Source organism: Hypanus sabinus, unplaced genomic scaffold (assembly GCF_030144855.1).
Source record: "Hypanus sabinus isolate sHypSab1 unplaced genomic scaffold, sHypSab1.hap1 scaffold_160, whole genome shotgun sequence".
NCBI lineage: Eukaryota > Metazoa > Chordata > Chondrichthyes > Myliobatiformes > Dasyatidae > Hypanus > Hypanus sabinus.
In genome coordinates, this window is record NW_026779679.1 from 397,923 (window position 1) to 411,018 (window position 13,096).

Consider the following 13,096-nt stretch of genomic DNA (forward strand, 5'->3'; position numbering starts at 1 on the left):
AATGTATACAACATACATCCTAAAATGCTTATGTTTGCAAAAATCCACCAAAACAAAGAAGTGCCCAAAAGAATGAAGGACAGTTACACGTGAGATCCCCAAAGTCCCCCTCCCGTGCATAAGCATTTGCATGCAATAATCCCCCCACTACCACCGACAGAAAAAGCAAACATCGGCACCTCAACCAAGCAGTCAAGTGTGAGCAAAGCGATAGCAAAGACACAGACTTGCAGTTACCCCAAAGACTTAGAGTTTCACCCATTATTCGACACACCCCATGTTCTCTCTCTCCCTAAGGAGGGAGAGGGAGGTGTCTCCATCAGCAGACAAATGTATTTTCTTCCTCACAAACTCTATTCTAAGTGCGTCTGTATTACTTACTGAAGACACCTCCTGTCATGACAATTTGGATTTCTATCATCTTTGCTAACTTTGGATAAGCAAGTTAGAATTTTATGGTGACTAACTTGTGTGGTTGGTCTCTGTCTGCTCCAGCTAACCAAAGGAGCTACTCTATCGCCATCCACTTAGGTAAAGACACTAAGAGTAAAAAGGTGCTCCTATTCCACTTGCCAAGATTGGATTGATAAAACCGGTTTGGAATATTTATTTTGTGTTGACTTGTATTTCATGTTACAGCGACATACGTTTTTTGCAGAATAGTGAATGAGGATGTGTTTTACCGCTGCAGTTGGATGAATTGGTCCTGAAATGAATGAGTATTCAACCTGGCCAAGCATGCTACTTCTTCTTCTCTTTCTTCTTGTTCCCGTTCAGTTTCTGAACCCCTAGCCTCCGCGGCACTTTTTTCTTAGTGTCTAGCTGCTTGATACGAAGCTGGTTAACAAAAGAAGAGCCACTAAAAAGGGAAGCCTGTGAGGCACACAGCAGAATTCGAGCCACAGAATCATCAAAAAGTATAGCACGGAAACAGACCCTTCAGCCCATCTAGGGGGCTGAACAATTAAAACTGCCCACTCCCATCGACCTCCACCAGGACCATAGCCCTTCATACATCTACCATCTATGTATCCATCCAAACTTCTCTTAAATATTTCATGTAGCTCTCGTGCTGGCAGCTCTTTCCCCACTCACAGAACACTCTGAGTGAAAAAGTTTCCCTTCATGTTCCCCTTAAACTTTTCCCCGTTTTCTTCTGCCGTGTATTGCAGAGCTCCTCCTGGTTTGTGTGCGCAGTAGAATTCTTGTTGCATCTGAACAATTGTTTGCTCTTTCACATTTTTGTCTGGTAGCCATGTTGCATTTGTGTGTGCAGGAATCCCTGTGTTGCAGACCATGTTGTAGTCATTAACCCTTGAACTCCCACAACTGGTTTTTGGTTAGTTGTGGTGGTTCAGCTGCAGACTGCAGCAGACCATTATAGAATACAGCCAACTCGACAGCTCCAGGCACCATCATTTATTTGTGTCAATTCACTGATTGGTCGTGCACTGTCTGGTCACAGAGAGGGTGTTTATTCCTTTTGGTCAAGTTACAACAAGATCAGAGATTCCCATCCTTTCATATGCCATAGACGGATCCCATTAAGCAAGTGGTTTGGTCATGCCTGGTTGGCATCTTGCGCTTTAATGTAGCATCTGCAGGGTTGTAGTCTGATTACTCTGCACAGTGAGGAAACTTGCACAAAGCTATGCACAGATTCCATTCTTGCTGCCCTGGCATTGGAGACTCTCATTTAGTAAGGTGACCTCCAGCGCATTGCCTCTTCAAGTTTGAGCTTCTAATTATGGCTGGAGAAGGTGACAGTTTTGAGTGAGAGCGTCTTTACTGAACCACCAATGACTGGAAGTTTGTACTCTTTCTGAGATTCAGAGAATTGCTCCTGAATATTTTGTGTATGAGAGCCCTTCTTCTATGAGAATTGCCTCACTGTCTCCCGTAGCTTTCTCTCTCATCAAACAGGCTGTCCTCTGTATGCTCTCAGCTCATTCTGCATACACAAAGAGTACCTGCTAATCCACGCCCGCCGCCCCCCTCCACCTCCATCTGGGAGAAACTGCTCTCTGCAGAAGCCTTGAAGTCAAGCCAAAAGCTTAGTGTTTTGGCACATCATTCCCTGTACATTGCCCAAGACTAAACATTAGAAACAACTAAACGTTTGTGGATATCCAGTTCACCAATCAGAAATAAATCAAATCTCTCAGAGTATTCTCAACTGAGCTGTTTTAAAAAAAATGTATGTCTCTTTCAAGACAGCCTGCTGTGCTAGAAGGTGTAGTGTTATCAGTGCAAGTGTCTTGGGATAAATAGGAATGCATCACTGCACTGTATAGACACTTATCACAATGACGAAAGGATTGAACCCTTGTATCGGTAGAGCTGTCTAAAGGAAGGAAAAATTTTATTACTATTGCACATCAGGATATTCTGAAATAGCTGTCCAGTTTTGAAAAGGAAAGTCGGTCCTGAGGAGCTTCGAAGCATTTGATTGATTTTGGCTTGCGGTGTATAGGATATCTCAGGGGCTAGTTCACGGGGATTGGTGTGCCTGTGCTTTGTCTTTTATTTATGCAGAAGCCAGTTGATCCCAGATATGACGGGGATTTGGTGCCATTCTTCGTTTGTGATGAACAATGAGTTGAGGGTCTGGAGAAATAGGGCAAGCAACTCAAAGAGAGAGAGGAAGGAAAGAACACTACAGGGCTTGGATAACTGCAAGGAATATTCAGAAGCAATTCATCCACCTGAGCATCAATAGGAAATCAGGTATCTGTGTGTCAGGGAAGATTTTCTCTCTAAACCCTGCCACCTGTTCCAAACATAGATAAAATAGTTATTGTTTTCAGTTGGCAGAGAAGGGACTATACTTCTGTCATGCTGCGACTAATATGAAATTTTAATTCCCACATACATTTGAGCTCCATTTACCAAACCTCAGGAAGAGATGCCACATGCAACATAAAATAATACAGTTGTTATTATTTTAAGAAATAATAAAATTCCAGAAAAATAACCTAAGTTACAGACTGCACACTGAATTTATCTTTTTCAATAAATATTAAGAGAGGAGAACTGTTTTGTTTCCAGTAACTTGACTGTATCCTTACTCGATATCCTGCGTTAAGATTTACAGCTCAGATTTATTGTCGAATAAGTAGAGAATACCACAGTAATTTGCTGATCATGTTTTGTTTTAAAATAACAAAATCAAAATTTCTTTTGAACTGTTACGCATTTTAGAAATACTCTAGCTTGATTACCTCTGATTTTGAACGCTGGAAGCTATGCTGAATTATAGGTTACGAATTTCTCAATACAAATGATCAGCACACTCTTAATATATGTAATTATTGGTTTCACTATGATTACTGACTTGCTCTTAGACAAGGTCATTTGCAGGCTGCTTATTTCAGTCAAATATATGTCAAAGTGGAAATGTCTTTCCTTCGGGTCAGTGCCAGTGAATCATTAACAATATCATACAATTAAAAGTTCATGGGACATTAGGGTTAAAGTAAGGTGCCTGTGGTATCTTACATTCCACATCAATGCCTTGCTTTAGTTTCTCTTCATTGTGATTGAATGAAATGAATGTAAAACTTACATGAATCATCCTCATCTTTCTGGTAAAACTATCATGCTCTCTGATGCCTCTCTGATTTCTATTAACGTCATTTGATATATGTGTTCGTTAATATCCTCAATATGCATGCAGGGAAAGTGTATTGAATTCTCGTTTCATTGAAGTACCATTGTTTGAAATGTCTGCCTTACATTCTGAATACGTGAATGAGGCAAAGTCTTCCGGATGGATTTTGGGCACTGTGGTATTAAAATGACACTATGTTCTGGTTAACACATGCAGATTCATTACAACGATACAACACTCGACTATTGATCGTGTTTGGCTTAATGACAGATCTATCAGGCAAACCTGCTTTGTCAGCATGGTGACAAATAATTGAAACATAATTCAATGAGGAGGAATGGATCTGATGGCAAACTGAAATGCTAACACCAATCCAGGAACTAGTAACCAACTCATGGAAATGGGTGAGTATTAATTCTACACTGATAAGTTGAGAAGGGTAGATTATACTGGATTCCCCATTGAAGATTTTTCAGTTACATATTCTAATTAATTGTTAGCCACTTGGTCTTTTGTTACTTTGCAAAAAAAAATCTTCTCCCCTTACAGTTTGAAAAGCGAAGTTAGGTAGTTAATAACATTGATTGATTGCGTTGAAGCTCAATTGTGCTTTTCAGTAAATTATCTCATTAGATGCACAGAGAACATAATAATATTATCTTTCAGTTGATCTCATCCATTCACTCCGTGAACTGGTTTCGCATGCCGGGGTAGGCAACTCCCTATCTTACTGGGGTTGAAGTTTCCTGGCGACACTCAACTGGTTTAGCCCGCCTGTCGACGCCGTGTACCAGGCTGTTGCCACTTTCTCATGCAGGCTGTTACTTGGAGCAACAGGTGAGTTCTGGATGGCAGGAGGGGAAAAAAAAGGTGTACGAGCTGCCACTGTGTGGAGCACGAAAAGCCTGTTGCCAGAAGTGACTAACAAATTAATGTTTATAATATTTTAAATAAATGGTCCTGGAGTTTTTTGCACGATTTTCTTAACCATTGCTGGTATCTGTTTCTGATGGTGATTCTATATATTCCATAGAAATCGTCTCCATGCCTATTTTACAGAATGAGATTTTCAGTTTATCGCAATGTACGGAAATGAATCGATATTAGATGGATAATTAGATATTTAGACAGATAGATTGTGAAGGATAACATTTAGGAGAAAGATAATTTGAATTCCTTCCCCAGTTGTAAGGAGACTAATGGGTGATTTCCCTGCTTCGAAGGGATCCACTACTGCAGTGAACAGAACTGTCAGAGCTCTACAGGAACATCACTGACCAACCCGGTCACTGCTTATTCTGACATACCACCGGCCACATAGATAAAGTCACTGCTGGTCCAGTACTCTCAATATTGCAATGTTATTATCACAGCTCATTCGGTCCGACAATCTCTCACAGAACATATCACTGCCTATTCAAAACCATCTGTGAGTATACTGGTAATTTCGTTCGCAGTCTCATGATGGACACAGCGAAAAGAAGATGTCTGTCCATGAGACCATAACATATAATAGCATCGTTCTTTCCAAAAGTACCCCTCCACACAATCACAAAGTTTATGTCGATGCACTTTCACTACTGTCCACACGGTCAGTGAGTATCAGAACATCCAGGTTATGTCTTTATTTGTCAGTGCCGTCTCACTTGCAACAAATAAAATGCTGACGACGCAGCAAATTGCAAACTGGTGAATCAAGACCTCAAACGTGCAATCAATAATGTTTATAGTACCCTGTACAGCAGGAAATACCTATGTAGTGCGGATAGAACTTCCATGCAACTTATCATTATGGACTTGTTTTGCCGGTTGTACAGTTCAGAGGAGAGGGATGATCTATCCATGTACCAACGAGTACCCGAGCATCAGTGGAATGTAAAGTCATTGAACCTCGGGTTTTGTTATTATTGTTGTACTGATATCAGGAGCGCCCCGGTTGTTAAGGAGAGATGTTCACTCTTTCTTAACTCTACCATCACGTTGGGCCTTGTTTATATATCGAGGCTGGGGCACATTTTTATTTACGTAAGTATAAATGAAATTAGTCGTTATTTATTTGCAAGTCTTGTACACTCTTTTACTTAGCCGGTCCGCATAGAAATAATCCGGATATTTTTCAGTGTGTTTGCGGATAAAGACCCTTATTGACGAAATCAGGTACAGCTTGTGTTCAGTCGGGTCAGATAATGGGAACCACCAAGAATGTATTGTCTTTATCACTAACACCTTTACACAACCAACATGTTTTTCACTGACGTCTCATGCCAAGAATAGAATAGTAAATACAATTGTTAAAATACCCGCGATAGATGTAAATATACGGTAGGTTTTCTTAAACCTTGGAAAAATGTGCTGTATGCAGCGAATAAATATGGATTTTATTGTTGTTTCAAGCAGGAGGTGTAGAACAACAAGAGCAAATTATTGCACATCACTGGTCCGATTAATCACAGTCAAGATGAGATGAAGTTAACCCCTTGTAGTTTGCACTACGAAATACACTCAGCTAAATGTTTGTGTACATTCACAAAGACAGCTTTTTCTAACACATTTTGTAATAATTTGTAAATATGGCTCGAATGAGAGAAAACTTTCTAAGGAAAATAATAGAGGCCAGGACTCCGCAGTTGAGCAGTAAAGAGAAACACAGCCACATGAATATGCACAATATGTAGAAGGTAACACGTGAAATCAGAAAGCGGAGGAAATACCCTTCTTGTCCAGCTATCTGTCAATTCTCAACTTCCGGTCACAGATTGTCATCTATAAAACAAAACGAAATTCGGTATTTTTAAACTGAAGTCCGCTGATGTTATTTTCTATGACCTATCCATTCAAATTTAAATCTGGACGCTTGTGCGAATCAGTAGAAACAGAATCGGAGGTTCTTAAAGATGTGCCAGTTGTATTCATTGGCTGGAGTTGTGGTCCGATCGGGAAAGTATTGTTACTGAATCACTTACTGTGAAATGGTTTGCGCAGCTTTACGTTGTATACTGCACTTTTATGCGGTTTCGTGCCATGAGGAATATTTCAAATATATTTGAATGCATCCTGTGTCCTTCTAAACAGACATTTAACAGGTTGAAATACATTTTCTGAATATTTTGCAAGGAGTGTGTCTGTTTCGTTGTTCCTGCAGGTTTGTGTAGAGAAGCAAGAAAGGTTGATTGTGCATCACAGATGAGATTAACAATATTCGAGAAGACATTTAGTCAACGCGCTGCTGTTCGCCATTACAGGCTCACGTGGTATTTATTTTTGTAAAATGGAAAGAAGACCAAATTTTGAAGGATTTTGAAAACATATATAAATGAGACTATTGTTCCAATAATTGAGAAATAAAGAACCAGAGGGTTTTGCACTTTCAACATTTTTCGACCCAACCGCCGGACCCCATCTCTATCACTTCCTGGACAGCCACAGCTGGAAAAAGGAACCAAGCAGGCACGAAGCTCACAAACTGATTGCAGTACGATCACAGGCGGAGCTTCGTCGTTCAAATGGAGACTCAATTTGACACAGTTAATAGTTTGTTTTATTTTGTAATAACCTCAGCGACAGCACTGAGGAAATTGGAGGGACAAATTTTGACCAATGAAGTGGGTAGGCATATGGAAAGAGCTGACCGTGGACATTTTCGAGTTATACACTTCCTCAACAGTCCATGAATTGGCTACAGTAATTGGGTAGTACATGAATAGAAATGATTTAACGGGATAAGGGTCACAGCGAGCTAATGAGTTCAGCTTCTCTCTCTCTCTCTCTCTCTCTCTCTCTCTCTCTCTCTCTCTCTCTCTCTCTCTCTCTCTCTCTCTCTCTCTCTCTCTCTCTCTCTCTCTCTCTCGATGTGTGGAAGGAGATTTACTCTGTCTGATCCCTGAGTGTGTGATGAGACGGCGTGAAGCGATCATCACTGTGCGGAGTGAGATGGGAGAATCTCTCTCTCCCTCTCTCCCATCCTTCCTCCCTGTCTCTCGTTCTGGTTCTCTCTTGCATGTGTCATGTCAGATGTCACTGCAAGATGTTGGTAAATCAGACAAATTGTACCTATAGTATCCAATGCCCTATTTGTTCGCAAACACGAGGATATCTGCAGATGCTGGAAATTAAAAGAACACACACAAAAAATCTGCTGTTGAACGCAGCGGGCCAGACAGCATCTATAGGAAGAGGTACAGTCAACGTTTCGGGCTGAGATCCTTCGTCAGGGCTAACTGAAAGAAGAGATAGTAACGATTTGAAAGGTTGTGTTCCCTTGCTTTACCTCAATGAACTATGTAATGATTTGAATATTGTGAGAAGTATGTTTGTAAAGGTGCTCACAGCATATCGGAACACAGTACATGTCAGAATACTAATTCCAATTCCACATAACCTCCTTACGGCATTTTTTCTTCAAAGAGATTCTGGGTAAATACATGAGGAAGACTAACAGGAGCATAGTGTTACAGGCTAAGTGCAATAGCTCTGAATTGCCATATCCCAAACACAGCCCGAATGTGCGAAATTCACTCTTCCAATGTAAACATTTCCAATTACTTAACTACAAATTACACTCCCATTGACCCGCCGGTAGACTCATCACATTGCCAAATGCTATCTGTGCCTGTTGAATATTCACCTGGTGAATATTCTCCAAAGCCTATTCTGATAAAATCGCCAATAGGTAGATTCCACAGTTCGCCCTGACTCTCGCTGTTGTTGCGTTTGTGATGGGAAATTGAGATAATCAGGCCTCCATTAAAGCTGCAGCGACACTAAGAGTTGCTGAAATTTGTTCGTCTTGAGCGTCATCGTTAAGCCAGACTACAGTGAAATTGCAGAGACCAAGAGAGGTTACTCACTATCAAATTTCTTCCATCCCACAGAGACATGTTTTTAGTTCCAGCTGGACGCCTCTAACCTTCGGAATTCAAATCTCACATCAACTAAACGGCGTGTCTCCGTTTCAGACTCGTTTCATCTACCACACCGCTACATTACACCAGAACGTAACACAATATGATCAGCATTAATCCCTATGGGGTCTCAAACCTCGGTCAATATTTCCAGCCTATCACCAGGCCGAATCAAACAGCTCGAATCAAACCGCATCACAACAGTTTCTCAGTACACACTGAACCAACGGATATACACTTATCAGTTATCAATGTATATTCCAGCCATATCCTGAAAACCGGTGATAGTATCTAAGTTAGTTATGTAAGTGTTTACACATATCAGGGTTAAATGAAAGAATCTCCGCCTCCAACCCTCTGTGACACGATGTATTTCATCAAGAGATTTCCAGGAGGTCATGGGTTGCGTAGTATTATGGACCTGGTGACGATCTTGAGTGCAGAATCTGGGGAGTGGTTGGTGGTGGAATTTTTTCGTGTCAAAACGTTTTTTTTCCTTAGAAATGTCGAGATTTTTGAAGCAGTCCGTTCGCAGTGATTTCATCCGGTGGTGTTGCTGCCTTTGGAGTGATTCCTGTTGCTGGAGAAGCCAAGGGGGGGGGGAGTGAAACGGCTGAGGTGTTGAACGCATCAAGGCAGAAAAAGGAAATTGATTCAGGGAGTGAGTGAAGGAGGGAGACAAACGACATGGTAGGGAGCCGCACGGTTGGATATACCTCTATAGTGTTTGGGCAGAGAGTACTTTGAACCCACGAAATCGAAGGGGAAGAAATGGTAGATCAAAACTTAAGCCATGGTTGTCATATGGTGGAGTTGGGAGCGGACCCAAACGCAAGACCCAGACACTGACGTACTAGGAACAGGACAGGCCTCGTGATTAGATATAGGAACGTGACTTGATGCAGTCTAGTTGCTGGGACAAGTACACAGACTTTGGCTAGGACATTGGCTAGGAAAGCGGGAGCAGGAGAAAGAGCTGAGAACAAGGAACCTGGGATTTGAATCCGAGCCAGAGACTGGACAAGGACCCAGAACTTGGGTCTTCACTTGGGCTCGGACCACGGAAATAGACGACGACATGACGTGTCTGCAGAAGTGGATATGGCTTGGGTACCTCATAGCTTGGGTACCTCATGGCTTTGGTACTTCATGGCTTGGGTACCTCATGGCTTGTGTACTTCATGGCTTGGGTTCTTCATGGCTTGGGCACTTCATGGCTTGGGTTTTACATGGCTTGGGTACCTCATGGCTTGGGTTTTACATGGCTTGGGTACCTCATGGCTTGGGTTTTGCATAGCCTGGGCTCTTCGAGGCGAGGACATGACGAGGCTTGGGTTCGGATCCGAGCCAGGGACTGGACAAGTACCCAGAACCTGGGACTTGACACGGGAACGGAGTCCGGTACTAGGCAAAGACATGACGTAGTCTTCTGAGAAAGGACTAGGCGAAGCGAATGTGAGACTCCTGGGCAGGACGAGGGAACTCCAGCACAGGACGAAGCACATGGACCGGACGAGAGCACGGAGCCTTTGACTTGGAACTCAGGAAGAGACGAGCCTTGGACTTGAGACGACAAGAACCTCGGAACCTTGGTCTTTGGGAGGACAGAAACAAAGGGAAACTAGAGCCGGGACCCCTCCTTAGGAACAGGACTTATAGCCGGGACTCCTACACGGGACACAGAGCCATGACCGCTCCTTGGGAACAGGACATGGGGCCGGCGCGCTGCACAAAATGACGATTACGACGAGACGGTTCTTCAACACCAGGTAGCGGCAAACGGCCGGACAGACCTAGCGCAGGCGTAGATACAGACAGTTCCAAGTCAACGATAGAAACAGTTCCTTATCATGAGACAGCAAGTATCCGTTCTCGCTCCGATTGTAGAACTTCAGAAGGTTGCAGGCAGGGATCCAGACATAGGTTGCAGCAAGGCTTCAGAAGGAATGGCAAGGTAGTTGAACATCCCAGCCTCAGGGTAACGGCAGAGACTGACTGGCTTACCCAACGGAGGCAAGGACAGGATTGGACAGGTCCAAACCTCAGGGTAACGGTAAATAGGTTCAAAGGTCCAAAGGTTCAAAGGTTCAAAGGTCAAAAGGTTCAATGGTTCAAATATAAGACGAATGTATATAATATGCATCAAGAAATGCTTTTGCTTTTTCTCTGCAAACATCCACGAAAATAAAGTGCCACTAAGAATGTACGGCAGTTAAACGTAGGGTCCCAAAGATCACTCCCCAGCTGCCATTACCCTTGTGCGAAAGCGTCAGCAAACAAGGATTCCCCTCCAGCTCCCACCACCAAACTAGCATCAGCACCCACCACCGAGCACTCAAGCGGGAGCAATACAGTAGCAAAGACACAGACTTGTATTTACCCCGAAAACCTGGCGTGTCACCTGGAATTCGACGCAACGCAGGTACTCTGTCTCCCTTATAAGGGACAAGAATATGGCTCTGTTATTTTACCCAGCAAGCGGGAGACATGACAAGCAAATCGTTGGTTCACGATGTCAAAATTCCGTCACGTCGCTTTTGCCGAGATTTGTTCCCAAAGTTCTCAAAACCCCGGATCTTTCGACGCACAACAGCAGACTTTCAGGCACCAGCGACAAGACACTGTACTCCTGTCGAGACACCGATCCTCGGTCCGCCCGTTTCCAGAGCACCGAGATCTTAGACTTCCAAATCAGAGTAGGATTCTCGGGCCGAACCCTCAGCATTCCGAACTACAGCCAGTCCCAGAATCCCGAAAACGGGGCCCCTTCCCGCAAAGAACCGAAGTCAACGTCTAACTACTGATCAGGGTCTTCAAAAGAAAGGGAGAACTAAAGATATTAAAGATGAAAATAGAGCTGTTTTAGAAGATGCAAGCAAAGCTGTCGCCGCTTACCGCCATCTTGAATTCTCACAGCCTCCCATGGAGCTTAGAAAAATACAGGGCTCTGGGTCACCCAGGTAACTTCGAAAGAAAGTTTCATGTCGGCACAGCATTGTGAGGTGAAGGGCTTGTATTGTGGCAGGTTGTCTATGTTTCTATGGTTCTAAATTCCTCGGGATATTGGCACTGAGTGCATCTTATTTCGTGTGAGGCGAGATGTCACCATCTCCTGCAACTATTCCCAACTCCTTGTGTCGTGTCCTAACGAAACATATGTATGCAGAAGCTCAGCATGCGCAGCCTGCAGCACAGTTTCGAATGGCAACTGTTTCAGGTATTTTCTGGGCGATCTTCACAGCGAATACTCAGCTGGCGTTTGTTATCTGAAACCGACAGGCACGTTCTCACATTGAATTGTACTGCTTCAATTCTACTCTGAAATAAAGAAATTTACATGTGCAGCAACTTTCCATTGTGAAGCAGCACAATGTGCCGAGATCCCGTGGCGACAAGAGATTTAGTGCTGCCTACAGATTAGCTAAGTTACGGATACTGAGTAGAATTACTTATCCCAATTCTGGCCATTTTCAAATACGTCATTCCATGGTTTGCTCTCTATTCGGCTCTAAAACACCAAATAAGAATCAGACGAAAGTAATCACAAGCAAGTGATTTGTCTCCAAATGCCAATTCCCACAGACAAACAATCTACCTGAGCCACAGTAGGAGAATAATACATTTACAAAATTTCCTAAATCAACTGGCCGGTTGCTGTTCAATGGAACATGATTTTCCACCAGTCAGCTACTCCTTGTTCAAAATATGAAAAACAAAAACATCTCCTGACGTATTTTGATCTCGCCCTCTAGTACAATTTGGCATATTTTCGGAATGCTTTCCTGAAGTATGCCTGTCATTCCCTTATTCCCCTATTGTCATCAAAATACCTAGCAGGCGCTAGGTGTTCTTTTCGTTGTCTAATTCGCAATATCCAAAAACATTTTCCTGATTTCACGTTGCACCCTGACTGGTGTTTGTAGGCTGTACTTTTCAGAGTACAAATCTTCCTCGGTAGCTCTTACTTCTCTGCTGAAGTTTTGCCAGCAGTCACCTCATCTTAGTCTGCTTCCAGTAAGACCCATCATCGCCTAAAGCAGGTAATGGAGGTCAGCTGGCCGATGACAGTTTGAAACAAGTTGACAGGTTCGGCCGGAACATTGCTTCGTGTTCTAAGACACGTGATACTCAGCTCGTTAGTATTGCCTAAGTAGTGTCTAGGCCCCTATACTAGATAATTGAAGATACTAGAAGAGATCCCGTATTTCAACAGCAATCGAGAATTGAATGAAATGCGAAAACAACAACTCATACAGACAGACAAGAGGGTAAGGGATTTTTGTTAGAACTTTGTATCCATTCGAGCAACTGAATCGGTCGGGCAGGACGAAAAGCATCCAATATCATTCTTTGTTTAAGGAGAACATGGATAATCCATAGAAATAGAGGCGGGTGTGTTTCCCGTGTGTAACATGGAAGCGATAGGAGAAGATTTTAGAAATATAGTTGTCTCTATAAGGTATGCTAATTATCGACAGTCCGTATCCTGCCTGCGGAACATGTCATGCGTTAAGCAAAAAAACCACTCAGAGTTTGGAGGAGATCCCGGATATGATTGTTGGGTTTTGGGCAGTAGATGACAGCA